Source organism: Bubalus kerabau, chromosome 4 (assembly GCF_029407905.1).
Source record: "Bubalus kerabau isolate K-KA32 ecotype Philippines breed swamp buffalo chromosome 4, PCC_UOA_SB_1v2, whole genome shotgun sequence".
Lineage (NCBI taxonomy): Eukaryota > Metazoa > Chordata > Mammalia > Artiodactyla > Bovidae > Bubalus > Bubalus kerabau.
The window spans coordinates 6,849,723-6,862,532 of NC_073627.1; the positions used below are offsets into that span (position 1 = coordinate 6,849,723).

General features: G+C 59.3%; 1 pseudogene; it reads left to right on the plus strand.

The window, feature by feature from the left end:
- Positions 1 to 12,810, plus strand: part of LOC129650760 (kinesin-like protein KIF19) — a 30,696-nt pseudogene that overhangs the window by 9,656 nt on the left and 8,230 nt on the right.

Genomic DNA, 12,810 nt, shown 5'->3' on the forward strand with positions numbered 1-12,810 from the left:
AGGATTTTGTGAGAGGACGCTCCCAGGCTGAGCCCACCGCCTCCGGGCTGAGGGAGGGGCCTGCCTCCGGGCAGGGGGTTGGGGGGTGATGTATCAGTTTCCAAGGCTGCTGGACCAGAATACCAGTTGTTCAGTCACTCAGTCGTGTCCGACTCTTTGAGACCCCATGGACTGCAGCACGCCAGGCCTCCCTGTCCTTCACCATCTCCCGGAGTTCTCTCAAACTCATGTCCATTGAGTCGGTGATGCCATCCAATCATCTCATCCTCTGTCGTCCCCTTCTCCTCCTGCCTTCAATCTTTCCCAGCATCAGGGTCTTTTCTAAGGAGTCAGCTCTTTGTATCAGGTGGGCAAACTATTGGAGTTTCAACTTTAGCATCAGTCCTGCCAGTGAATATTCAGGACTGATTTCCTTTCGGGTGGACTGGCTGGATCTCCTTCCCTCCACATGTGTTTGTGCCCTAATAGCCCCCTTTTATAAGGACACCACCACCTTATAAAAGGGCCACATCCTAACTCAACTGATTACATCTGCAACAACGCTATTTCCAAATTAGGTCACTCTCGGAGGGGCTGGGGAGTTGGACTTCAACATTTAAATCTGGTGGGGCTGGGGCACAGCTCAACCAAACAGAGGAGCATCCCCCTGCCAGGCTTCTGTTGTTCCCGAGGCGGGGACAGGAGGCCTGGTTAGGAGCCTGGGTTCTGGAACCCAGTAGCTTTGAGTCCAGCGAGCTCTGTACTTGGCAGCCTTGGGTGCCAGTCTGACTCCTCATTACGATCTTGCGGTAACGAGGGCCTGCTCTAAGTCCTCGGAGAAGATGAGAACCAGCATTTAGCTGTGTGCATGCATTTAGCCCTGTGCATGGCCCCAGTGCGGCTTTACTTAGAAAGCTTTCCTTGGGGACTTCCCTGGTGGTCTAGTGGTTAGGACTCGGGTGTTTCCACTGCAGAGGGGCATGGGTTCAATCCCTGGTCAGGAAAGTTCCAGAAGCCGCGAGGTGTAGCCAGAACAAACAAAACATTCCCTGGGCCGATGCCGGGTGCCAGGCTGCGTGACTTTTAGGACCTGCTTTGGGCAGGGGGGCAGGGCGGGCAACACGTGCTCACAGAGGGGCCCCTACGTCTCCTTCTGTGGCCATTTTGGGTCTGTGCTCTCGGGATTCCTGGCAGTGAGAACAGGAGGAAAAGTTCCCGAGCTCTCGTTCCAACCCTGCCTTTCTCCCGAGAACTGCTGGTGATTCTGCGCTGAGGCCACCTGCCCACAGCCTGCCTGTCACGTCACGGCCTTGCTCGTGTGGCCCCCTTGATGCTTTCCCACCTCACGTTCCTCAGCCAGTTCTTGCTCATCCTTTAAGACTTGGTGCTGGGACTTCCCTGGTGGTCCAGTGGTTAAGACTCTGCATTTCCAGGGCAGGGGGCACAGGTTCAATTTCTGGTCAGGGAACTGAGATCCTGCTTGCTTCATGGCATGTCGGAAATTTTTTAAAAATAAAGTAGATATGCAACAAGGACTTACTTCCTGATGGCTCAGTTGATAAAGAATCTGCCTGCAGTGCAGGAGACCCTGGTTCGATCTCTGGTTCAGGAAGATCCCCTGGAGAAGGAAATGGCAACCCACTCCTGTATTCTTGCCTGGAGAATTCCATGGACAGAGCAGCCTGGTGGGCTCCAGTCCATGGGGTCGCAAGAGTCGAACACAACTTAGCAACTAAACCACCAAGCAACAGGGATTTACTGTATAGCACAGGGAACTATATTAAATATCTTATTAAAAAAAAAAAAAAGACAGTGCTGGTACCTCCTCTTCCAGGAAGCCCTCCTGCAGTGGAAAAGCTGGGTCGTGTGCCCCTTCTCTGCACTCTGCCTGTCTCCCGGAGCCCAGGCTTGTTACTAAAATGGTCTGATCCCCACTGTACTCTGAATGTCAGGCAGGAAATCACATCTCTCTCTGACCCGGAGGGTATCACTTAATGCCTGGGTTACATGCAAGGTGGCCAGCAGTTGTGGTCACTCGGCCTGAACTCCCTGTGCTGCCTCCGTGGCAGCCCCGAGCACCCCACCCTCACCCCAGCCCTCCGCAGCTCAGCTCCAGTTCACCTGGCCGAGGAGCACAAGGGCTCCATTGTGTGCCCGAGTGGACAGGGAAGGGGGTGATGCTCTGAAGAGTGGGGTGCGGGCAGGGGTCCAGACAGATGGAGACCCAGACAAAGCCCTCTTTTAAGAGGGGCTCATGGCAGCCGTGCTGACAATGTCCTGATTCGGGAGGCTGGATGTCAAAGGAACCAGATGCCCACGGTGCCCATGAACTTGGCAGTGCCAAAGGTCATCTGAAGGTGATCAGTGGGGGATGGGCATCTGTGCAGGCTGCTCACCCTCCCCTGCACTGAAAATCCTAGAGGCTGCCCCTTGGCCCCTGGTGCTGCCGGAGGGCCCAGGAGCTCTGACACCGAGGGTGAGAGCCATGCAGCTGGTCAGGTTCCCTTGCATCCCTCTTCTGGGACCCACGCCTGGGGACTTGTGGGCGGATATTTCTTCATTTGGGTCTGACTCTTGATCAGGGCTCCTGCTGCTGGTATTAGGGCCCGAGCCAGGAAGTGGATCCTGGGAGAGGCTCACACGGCCCTGGGGCTGAAGCCCGGAGGAGGTGGCTGGAGATAGATGTGCACCCCAGGTACACTGCAGGCCCCAGTGCCCTGCACTCAACTCGCTGTGGCCACCCAGGCTTTAGCGGTCTGTGAGGGGGGCCGGGGCAGTGGCCTCCTTGTTTCCCTGCACAGAGCCCCAGCCCAGCCTGTCTGGGGCGTCCCCTCTCGTGACTCCCCTGGAATCCCACCTGACTGGTTAAGACCTCTGCATGAGGGTCCCGGGCTCGGGCCTCCTAGGAAGCTGTCTTACCTCTTCCTTCTTCCCTCTACTGAAGATCTCAGAGGAGGGCCCTATTGGGACCTGGGGGAAGGGGCGGGGGTGTCTTAGGCCAGTTTAGATGCAGTGAGCACCAGTGTGTACCTACTGGGAGGAGCCTGGGGGGAGCCCCAAAGCTGTGGTCCTCCCAGCACCGGGGGCTCCTGAATCCTGGTGCTGGATGGGGGTGCACCCAGAGGGACCCCTGTACATCTCCTGAGTCCACGGTACTGGACCGGGCTCCCAAATCAGCCTCCTCTGAGTCTGCCCCACAGTGGCCAGCCTCACGCCTTGTCTCCTCTCAAGCTCTCTTTGGGCCATCACTGGCCCTGACTCCCCTGCTGACCCCGGAAGGGAGCTCTGAGACCTTGGGGTGGTCCCAGGGCAGCCCATCCGCTCAGTGTCTTGTCCTATGTTGGGACTCAGTTGACCTTGACCCTGGCGCTCCCGGACGCCATCAGTCTCTCATCCGGCCCCTCCCGCTCCTTAAGGTCAGTGGTCAGTGTGGACATCGGGGTGGGCCTGGGGCTCCTGGGTGACTGCCCGCCTCCTCTTGGGACCTTTGCAGATGGTGGTTCTTATGGACCCAATGGAGGATCCCGATGACATCCTACGGGCGCACCGCTTCCGGGAGAAGTCCTACCTGTTCGACGTGGCCTTTGACTTCACTGCCACCCAGGTGAGGGGGCGCCTGGGCCTGGGGACACACGGGATCCCCTCTCTGCCCTCTGACTGGCTTGAGAGGGAGCCCTTAGGGGACCCTGGCACCGAGCCCCAGGAGACCCTCCATCACTCATTCTCTCCCTGCCACATCCCCACATACACACACATGCGTGAGCCTGCATGGCGCATACAGAGCCTTCTGCGTGGACACACCACGGTCAGCACACAAATGCCACCCTCCACAGGGACCCACACAGCGCTCCCCACAGGTGGCCCCCCTAGGGGAGCTGCAGGAAGGTGCTTGAAGCCCAGATATCTGGTGCTGGGAGGGGCGCCTCGGGGAAGCTGACACCCTCCCAGGGACCCCCATCTCACCCATCCGCGGATGCTCCAAGGAGCAGGTGTGAGGCGTCCTCTGGGCTGGGGACTGGGAGCCAGCTGTTGGTGGGGAGGGTCTCAGGTGTCCTGAGCACTCTTGCAGGCTGGCATTCCCCGCCCCCCCGACCCATGGGGGGAAAGCAGAGACAGCCATCCCCCTTCCCACACCCACATCTCAGGGTCTGAGGGCTCCAGGGATGAAACTGCCTCTGTTGCGGGTCAGGGTGAGCCCACGGGCCCATGTGCTCTGCCCTGGCTGTGCCCGGGGCCCTGATGGATCTCCTCTTTCCTACAGGAGATGGTGTATCAGGCCACCACCAAGAGCCTCATCGAAGGCGTCATCTCAGGCTACAATGCCACTGTCTTTGCCTATGGCCCCACAGGTGAGGGCGAGTGCCCCCGAGAATCAAGCTCCTCACCCTCCGCCTCGGAGCTTGTCTGGCCCAGGCCGGAGCAGGAATCAAGGATGTGGCTGATTGAAACTGCCCTCTCCCAGAGCCCTTTAGACCCAGAGCCCCACCCCCAGCCAAGGATGCCATCTTCTCCCCCTCCCCCCACCTCCTGGCCACCTGGGAGGCTCCAGCCTTGAGGACAGACCCAGGTTTGCCAGGGGCCCCCATGCTCCCAGTCTCCATCCTGCTCACCCACCCGCCCTGCTCTGCCCCAGGCTGCGGGAAAACCTACACCATGCTGGGCACAGACCACGAGCCCGGCATCTACGTTCGGACCCTCAACGACCTCTTCGGTGCCATCGAGGAGACCAGCGATGACATGGAATACGAGGTGTCCATGTCCTACCTGGAGGTGAGCCCTCGGCCCACCCTGTCCTGTGGGCTTGGGCCAGGAGGTCCACAGGCCCGGGCTGGTTTACCTCCCGGGGGTCAGGTCAGGGGGCAGTCTCCTGGGGCGCTCATCACGGCTGCTCTACCACGTGCATGTGGTCGGCCTCACTTTATAAAAACTCAGAGAGGTTAGGCAACTTGACAGCCACAGTCCTGCGGCCACACAGTAAGTGGGGGAACAGGAATTCAGACTCAGGACCCTGCGGCTTTAGAGCCGAGCCCTGCCCACTTGGCTACTCCAAAGCTACCTGGTCACTGCGCACAGACCTCAGCCAGCCTCCCAGAGGCCATCCTCTGGACCCACTCCTCCACTTCCCCGGTGGCTCAGATGGTAAAGAATCTGCCTGCAATGCAGGAGACCCAGGCTTGGGAAGATCCCCTGGAGAAGGAAATGGCAACCCACTCCATTCTTGCCTGGAGAATCCCATGGACAGAGGAGCCTGGTGGGCTACAGTGCATGGGATCACAGAGAGTCAGACACGACTGAGCCAACCCTGTTTGCTTTGCCAGGCTACCTGTAGGCACTCTGTATATGTAGGTACAGGTGAGAATGTTACATACACGGACAGGCTTAGACCTGCCAGCCTTCTCCACCTTGACACAGCCCCTGATGCCCACCTGTGGGAGTGCTATCACTGGGCAATAGCAGATCAGTGTGGGTGGGGGCCCACAGAGGCCAGAAGCGGCGGGAGAGCCCCTGGGCTAGGCTCCATCTGGCTCCTGGCCTCCCTGGCTCCCTCTGGAAGCTGATAATCTCCTGGGTGACAGCTCAGGAGGCGCAGCGAGGCATCGCTGCCAGCACCTGCTCCAGCCAGCGTCGTGTTGACTTAGACAGCAAAATGCACTTCGACGGCCGTGGCTAGGGAGGCTGGGTGAAGGTACCGTAAGGGTTGCTTAGCAACCACCAGGGCTTGGCCACGGGTTAGGTCCCATCCTCTGCCTGGTGCCCGGCCGGCCTGCTACCTTCTGTACCGTTGGCTTTGGCAGCCCAGTATTTCCCCCCTGGGTGCTGAAGCCCCCTTAGGCCCACCTCATAGGAAGGAAGGAAGGGGTCCATCTCCTTAACCCAGGGTTTCCCTGAGAGGAGCCCGGAGCTCTCGGGAGGGATGGAGAGCCCGGCTGTTGCCTGAGCCTCCTGCTCTCGGTCTCCCGTTAACGTCTGTCCCCTGCCCCTCCCAACCGGTCCCATCAGATCTACAATGAGATGATCCGGGACCTGCTGAACCCTTCCCTGGGGTACCTGGAGCTGAGGGAAGACTCCAAGGGAGTGATCCAGGTGGCTGGACTCACTGAGGTCTCCACCATCAATGCCAAAGAGGCGAGTCTTGTGCAGCCAGTCGGGTAGTGGAGGACACTAATCTCTGTGTGTGGGGGTATGACCAGAGGCGGCAGGGCTCTGCAACCAGGGAGCCACTGCAGTTCAGCTGGGCTGGAGCTGGGGCAGACACAGAGGACCCTGGATGACACGCCCCCGGCCACGCCGACCCTGGGGACCGGCAAGGCACCCAGCATCCCAGTTGACAGGCCCTGACCGCTCGGCCCCCACAGCACACGGGGGGCTGACCCAGCCCTGCCTTGGGCCCCTTCCCAACCTCGCAGAGGCAGGACTGGGGAGCGTCCCCACGGGTCCCCAGGAGTGGCCTCCCTGCTCTGCCCCGCCCACCCAGATCATGCAGCTGCTGATGAGAGGGAACCGGCAGAGGACCCAGGAGCCCACGGCCGCCAACCAGACGTCCTCGCGCTCCCACGCCGTGCTCCAGGTGACCGTGCGCCAGCGCGGCCGGGTCAGGGACGTCCTGCAGGAGGTGCGGCAGGGCCGCCTCTTCATGATCGACCTGGCTGGCTCTGAGCGGGCCTCCCAGGTGAGGCTGGCTCCCCCTGGGGCTGGGGGCAGAGCTTGGGGGTGCGGGGCAGGGAGGCTGGCCCACCCCGCTCCCCAAGGGGTGGAGTGGGGACTGTCTCAGGGAGGGCGGGAGTGGGGGGTGCTCCAGAGGGGCGGGCACTGAGGGATGTCACAGAGGACAGAAAGGGCGGGCTGGGCTAGGGTACCCCAGGGAGACCCCCCCACTTCGCCCCCCCGCCAAGGGGCTGTTTGTGGGAAGGGTTTGTGAGGATCTCTCCAGGGAAGGAGACAGTGTGTGTCCCGGAGGACCTGGGGAAACTGCCAGGAGAATGAATGGGCCCGGTGAGGAGCTGGGGCCCAGGGGAGACGATGTCCCCTGATGGGGGGGACCCTGGGCAGAGCCCGGGAGGGGACCCTGCCCACCACATCAGGGAGAGAAAAGAGCCTGCCACCCACTTGTCAGCGTTCGTCCCTCCCGTCGCTGTTTGCCCAGCCCTGCCACCCTGGCCCCCTCCTGTGGGCAAATTCAGAAGTTTCGTGGTCGCCTGAATCCATGGGCATCTCACCATTAGCACTGAGGCAAACGCAAGTACCGGGGAGAAGCAACAAGGGTTGGTGTCAATAGGGTGGAGTGGGAGAAACACATTCTCTTTCCATAAAGGCCTGAGGGCTTCCTGGAGGAAGGGGGCGGGGAGCAGCCAGTGGGGAGAGGGTGTGCCCTGCAGCCACCCGATCCCAGCTTCACCAGGCTGGGCAGAGATGTCTCCCAAGGGTGGCAGAGCCTCCTGGGACTTGGTCCTGTCCTGCTCTTACATCCATTCACACACAAATTCATGCATTTCCTAACACACAGCCTTCTTTTTTTTTTTTTTTTTAATATTTACTTATTATTTATTTATGTATCGGCTGCTTTGGGTCTTAGTTATGGCACATGGAATCTTTAGTTGCAGCATTCAAACTCTTAGCTGTGGATGTGGGACCTAGTTCCCTAACCAGGGATCGAACGCAGGCCCCCTGCTGCATTGGGAGCGCGGAGTCTTAGACCCTGGAACTCCAGGGGGTTCCTCACACACCTTCTTATACACACATACACACTGTCACATGTACACATACAATTCACACACGCTCACACACCCTTTCCCGCGTACACACAAACTTCCATCCTTCCCCTCTGGAGCCTGGCTCTCTCTCTACAACCGGGAGCCCATGGCCGTGCTGGCTCCCAGCTGAGCTGCCTGGGAAGTCGCGACCTCCCACCATCTCGCCCTCGGTGCTGCCCTTAACTGTGCCAGCGGGTCAGTCCCCAGGCAGACGAAGAGCCGGGCTCTCAGCCCTCCGTGGGAGTGTCCTGTCCCCTGCTCTTGTCCAGCATGCGTGCTCAGTTGCTTCAGTCATGTCCAACTCTGTGACCCCATGGACTGCAGCCCACCAGGCTCCTCTGTCCATGAGATTTTCCAGGCAAGAGTATTGGAGTGGGTTGCCATGCCCTCCTCCAGAGAATCTCCTAGACCCAGGGATCGAACCGGCGTTTCCTGTGTCTCCTGCATTGCCAGGCAGGTTCTTAACCACTAGCGCCCACCTAGGAAGCCCCACTCTTGTCCAGAGACCTTCTCGTTCTCTGACCTTCTGGAATGCCCTCCCTGAGCAGAGGGCAGACCAGATCCTCAGCGTCTCTTCCTTGCAGAGCCCTGGGGGACGGGGAGAGGGTTTACAACCCAGGATGGCCTGGGGTGGGGAGTCATACCTGCTGCTCACCGCCCCAGACGCAGAACCGTGGGCAGCGCATGAAAGAGGGGGCCCACATCAACCGCTCGCTGCTGGCCCTGGGCAACTGCATCAATGCGCTGAGTGACAAGGGCGCCAACAAGTACGTCAACTATCGCGACAGCAAGCTCACCCGCCTCCTGAAGGTACCAGCTGCCACTGGGCCTAGGCCCTGGGCACCGGGGTGGGGCTGCCAGCTGCACAGAGAGAAATACAGGATGTCCAGCTGCATGTGAATAAATAACAGATAAATAACGAAATCTGGTTTGGGTATCAGTATGTATGTCCCATGCCGTCTTTGAGACATACTTATACTTTAAAAAAAGCTCACTCATTTATCCAAATTTCAGATCTCAACTGGGTGTCCTGTGTGTTAGGGGTTTCCAGGTGGCTGAGGAGGTAAAAAAAAAAATCTGCCTGCAATGCAGGAGATGCAGGAGTTGGGGGTTTGATTCCTGGGTCAGGAAGGTCCCCTGGAGGAGGGCATGGCAACCCACGCCAGTACTCTTGCCTGGAGAATCCCATGGACAGAGGAACCAGTCCACGGGGTCTAGAAGAGTCGGACGTGGCTGAAGCGACTGAGCACGCGCTCGCCGGCCCCTGTTTGCGAACAGCGGGGAGGAAAAGAGGTTGCATCTGAGCATCTGACCACCGCCCTCCCACCCAGGGCTGTGGGTTTGAGGGAACTGGGAGTCATCTGGATTTGGGGGTTCAGGTGGACTGTCAGTCTCGTGGCTCCCAGAGGCTGCTGTTGTGGGGTGGGGAGCACACTCCTGGCTGGGCTCTGAATGCACTACTTCACCCCGCCACACCCAGTTCCTTTTTGGAGAGGAGGGAGCCATTCTGCATGATTTGTGGGATCTTAATTTCCCGACCAGGGATTGAACCCCGGGCCCTCAGCAGTGAAAGCATGGAGTCCTAACCACCGGACGGCCAGGGAATTCTCCTCAGTTCCTTTTATCGGGTCAGCGTATCTGAGTTAGGGGGTCATTAATTCCATTTGCAGACGAGGACACCGAGGCACTAGGAGGCTAAGTAACCTCCCCAAGGGCTCCCGCCAGTAAGTGCTGGACGGAGGGCCCCAGCAGAGGTCTGGCTGGGCTGATGGCAGAGCTGCAGGTGACCTAGCGCTGGGCATCAGCCCACCAGCATCACTGCACCTGCAGGCTGGGGGTGCGAGAGCCGGCTCCTGCTACCTAGAAACTGGAGGGAGCTGAGGGTTAGGGAGGTGAAGGACCTTGCTTGAAGTCGCTCCGATGGTCACTGCCACACCCGAGGGCTTTGCCCCTAGGCCCCTGTAGCCCCGCACACTCTCTCCGTTGAAGAGGGCAGGGCAAGCCCGGGACAAGGGAGGCAGTGGCCACAGGCCCAGTTCACTCCATCACCAGCCTCGCTCCAGCCAAGACAATGGCACCTTCCGCCGTCAGCAAAGGGGGTGACCTGGATGGCCCGAGGAGATGGCGGAGAAGCCCAGGACCCCTCAGAGCTCTTCCCGCTCTGGTTCCAGCCAACCTTTCCTCGTCCTCATGTATATGAGCAGGGGAGGAGGAGAGCTGGGAGGCCCTGACTCAGATGCTGGAAATTTTCTAACATGAGCTTTGGAGAAGAAACTGGGAGAGGGAAGAAGTGGGGAGGCAGCAGAGGGGGCAGGAGGGTCCACGGGGTGCTCGGCACCAGCACCTGTGAGTGTGTGAGAGAGAGAGACGCACACACGCCACGAGGGCATCACGAGCGGGAGCAGGGTCCAGGGAGGCAGCCCCTGCTGACCGCCGCCCGCCCCCGGCCCGTCCAGGACTCCCTGGGGGGGAAACAGCCGCACCGTGATGATCGCCCACATCAGCCCAGCAAGCAGCGCCTTCGAGGAGTCCCGGAACACCCTGACCTACGCCGGCCGGGCCAAGAGCATCAAGACCCGGGTGAGGGGCCCCTGCTCTGTGCCCCCAGGATCTGCCCTTCTGGGCCAAGATTCAAGCCCCCTGACTGACTCCAAGGCGTGCCACCCCCAGCCCCCCGAACACACACGCTGGACCGAGCCGCCACTGCTCTGGCCCCCTGTGACTTGCCAGGAAGCCCACAGCTTCTGAAGGGCCCCTTCTCTTTTCAAACTTTATTTGGCCGTGGTCAGTCTTTGTTGCTATGTGTGGGGTTTCTCTGGTTGCGGTGAACTGGGGGGCTCCTCTCTAGTTGTGGCGACTATGGTGGATTCTCTTGTGCGACGGGCTCTGGGGCGTGTGGGCTCAGTAAGGGTGGCTTACGGGCTTAGTTGCCCCGTGGCATGTGAGATCTTCCCAGACCAGACACCAAACCCATGTCCCCTGCATTGGCAGGCAGACTCTTAACCATCGGACCTCCAGGGAAGTCCCGGCCCTCCTCTTGCTCAGTCTGTGCTCATCCCCAAGGTCTGTGCCCCGAACCCCACCATCCCCTTCCATCTTCCTGTTTTCATCTTAAAAGATGCTCATTCAGACCTTTACTCCTCCGAAGGCCCTAACCCCAACAGTTCCAATAGTGGTGAGTGTTACTGAGCACTTATACTGTGGGCCCTTTATCAGTTCATCTCATGTGATCCTCGAATGAGGCAGGCGTTATTTCTGTCCTCAACTCACAGCCGAGGACAGTGAGGCTGAAGGGAGCTAAGCGGCTTCCCGGCTGGGGAGGAAGGGCACTGAGCTCTGCCCAGTTTTCAAGGTTTCCCTACATTTTCTGATCAGTGTGTTAGAATCCTGGCTACCTATGAGGTCATCTGGGCCCACCCATGTGAAGAGTCTAAGAACCTAACCAACATTCTCCTAACACAGCAGTTTTCCAGCTACTGTGTCAGGAGCTGGATGCTTTATCTCTACTCTCTCCATTAAGTAACTTAATGGTGGGAAGAGACCCTTAAAAGAGCGAATTGATAGTTCAGAATATTATTAATAGCAGTCACGCCAACAGCAGGGAGGCCGTGGGATCCCACGGACCTCTTTAGAGACTGTGAGTGGGAATCTGAAGGGTGAAGAGGAGACTCCAGAAGGGAGGGAGCAGTAAGGACAGAGGCTCCTAAGGCAGGGAGGAGGTGGTGTTGGCGGCAGAGGTGGGGTGAGGAGAATGCTTCCTCCACCGGAGCAGTGAGCCAAATGGAACTAGAGAGAGCAGTGTGCCTTCAACACCAAATGAAGGAATCAGGACATTCTCCCAGCAGTAGGGAGCCAATGAAGGTTGAGTGGCACAGAGAGCCGGGGCTTGGGGCGGGGCGGGGGGGCTGGCGCATAATTTTAGGAGTATGCCTCTGGTGGGGGCATGTAGTTTGATAGGTTGTAGGGTCGGAGGCAGGGCTTTCCTGGTAGCTCAGGTGGTAAAGAATCCGCCTGCAATGCAGGAGACCTGGGTTCAATCCCTGGGTTGAAGATCCCCTGGAGGAGGGCATGGCACCCACTCCAGTATTCTTGCCTGGAGAATCCCATGGACAGAGGAGCCCGGCAGGCTACTGTCCATGGGGTCGCAGCGAGTCAGGCACAGCTGAGTGACTAAGCAGAGCATAGAACAGGGTTGGAGGCGAGGAGGTCGTTACTGTCAACCAGGAGAAAAAGAGGGTCCCCACTGGCAGGCCCTGGCCCCCAGGTGACTGTACCCCGCCCCCTCCCCAGGTGAAGCGGAACCTGCTAAGCGTCTCCTACCACATCGCCCAGTACACGAACATCATTGCTGACCTGCGGGGCGAGATCCAGAGGCTCAAGCGCAAGATGGAGGAGCGGGGCGGGCGGAGCCCGGACCGAGCCCAGCTGGGGCGGGGCGACATCCGCCACATCCAGGGTGCGTGCGTGGGTCTCCGTGAACCAGAGCCCGTCTCCCGATGCCCCTCAGGGTGCTCTGCGGTCAGATAGCGCTGGCTTCAAAGCCGGACTCGGGCTCTTTCTGGCTGAATAGCCTTTAAGCCACCCGTCCTTCAGCTGGCAAACAGAATCGTGATCTCTGCCTCAGAGACCTGACCCGAGGATTCGGTGGTATCAGAGTGAGAGTCACCTGGGCATTTAGCTGTGTGGGGGCTTCACTCTGGGGACTGCAGTGAGGGCTGTCAGACTGGGCCTGGCATCACCAGGAGGGATACGGTTCCCTTACAGATTTTCTGTACTTGCTTTGATGATCTTGCAGCACATGGCAGTAAAGTGTCTAAGGGGTGCCTTTTACTAGGTGACAGAAAGGCACTCTAAAGGCTGGTGGAAGCCCAGTTCATACAGGGAGCTGGGAGTCACCTTTGGGTCACTGCCTGAAGCAATGTGGAAGGTGGAATGTGGGAGGGGGTAATCTAGGAGGTCTTCGTGGAGGAGGTGGTTGCACAGAAGTCTTTTGGGGAGAAAGAGGTGGGGAGGGCCCAGGCGGACCCAGACTTTCCTGGGCTGACCTTTCCTCCTCCGCTGACCTCTCCCATCTCCCATT